Source organism: Cyprinodon variegatus, unplaced genomic scaffold (assembly GCF_000732505.1).
Source record: "Cyprinodon variegatus isolate N-32 unplaced genomic scaffold, C_variegatus-1.0 Scaffold2492, whole genome shotgun sequence".
Lineage (NCBI taxonomy): Eukaryota > Metazoa > Chordata > Actinopteri > Cyprinodontiformes > Cyprinodontidae > Cyprinodon > Cyprinodon variegatus.
In genome coordinates, this window is record NW_015152945.1 from 6429 (window position 1) to 7996 (window position 1568).

Genomic DNA, 1568 nt, shown 5'->3' on the forward strand with positions numbered 1-1568 from the left:
CTGATGGTGGTCAGAGGGGCCGGTTGCACCAGTGTACGGCAGCCCCGCTTCTGTCAGTGAGTCCCAGGAAAGCTTACCACCATCAGTGTGTGAGTGTGTGTGTGAATGGGTGAATGAATGTAGTGTAGAGCGCTTTGGTCAAGTCTCCTGACTTGAATAAAGGCGCTATATAAGTACATGCCATTTACCATATAGTACCCAAATGCATTGTTGTTCCTCTCTACAGGATACCATCAGGAAATTGATGACTCAAAAAATCTTCTTTCCACACATATTATAATGTTTAATGATCTTTTATTAGCAAACTCTGACCCAGCAAAGATAGCGGTAAGTCTCAAGTAAAATATCAAATAGAAAATAAATAATATGGTTCAACCATCTGACCCCTCCTTTATGATGTCTGAGTTTCTTAAATCGGTCTGGTCAAATTTCTTTGTGTCTTCTGAGAATCTTTATTTGGTTTGGTCAAATGTCTTTTTGTCTTTTGTCTTACTTTGCTCTTCTGAGATGGGAACCCAGACAAGAGTTCCCAGATTAACAAAAACTTGCCTCTTTTAACGTGTCCAGAATGGGATTCTGCATTTCCATGTAAGGGACTGAAGGTGATCAACTCATCATCCAGAACTTGCAGTCCTTCCTGCATCCAGTACAGTCTAGACTTATCAACAACAGGCCCCAGCTAACAAGGGCTAAACCAACAGTTAAGGAAGTCATAGACATCATCATCTGCTGGCCTCTGGGAGGCTTTGAAACAGTCGATGCAGATCCATCAGAGTGTTCAACAGCTTCTTCACTGAAAAAAACAAACCAAAAATACTGCATATTTGCACCATATAGCTTAATGCTCTGAACTTCCATATCAATGTTTTTTTACATCACGTTTTTTCTCCCTCGCTGTTTACATTTGATCACTGCTGCACTTTATGGGATGGAAATGTTAATTTACTGTTTGGAAAGCTGAACTAAATGAAATTTCATTTTGTATACAATCTAACAACTGAATTCTTGTGTCACTGGGATGTTTTTATCACTGTACTCACTTCATTTTCTGGTTCAAACTGTTTTAAAGGGAATAAATCGTAGCCCTGTTGCCCTGCTGATAGCTTAATTTTTAGCAAAACAATAGGAAGGCTTTATCATTTAGCCCTGTTCATTCTCTTTCTTACCATAATGTTTATTTGTAATACCATAGAACAGGGAAATTCCATTAGAAAATTATTTAAGATCTGCTCAACCTCTGACACATTGAGCTGGGGTCTGTCTCTTCCAGGCAGAGGTGTACAGGAAGCTCTGCTGAGGGTAGGGTGTCTCATTATTCCCTCATTTGCCAGACAGTCACTGTGGTGTTGGATGTAAATGTTTTACTTTCTATCATAATTATTTGTGAGGAAAACAAAATAAGCCAGAATGAACTTCATATCTTCAGGCTGCTTAACATGATCCATACACTGCTCAACTCAAGGACAGAGTTTGGTTCTTTTATGTGAGGTGTCCTTTATTTAAGCACCAATAGAAAGTCTTTCTGCTGTTTGTCTTTCCAGACCGCCTGCAGGATGATGTTGGAAAAG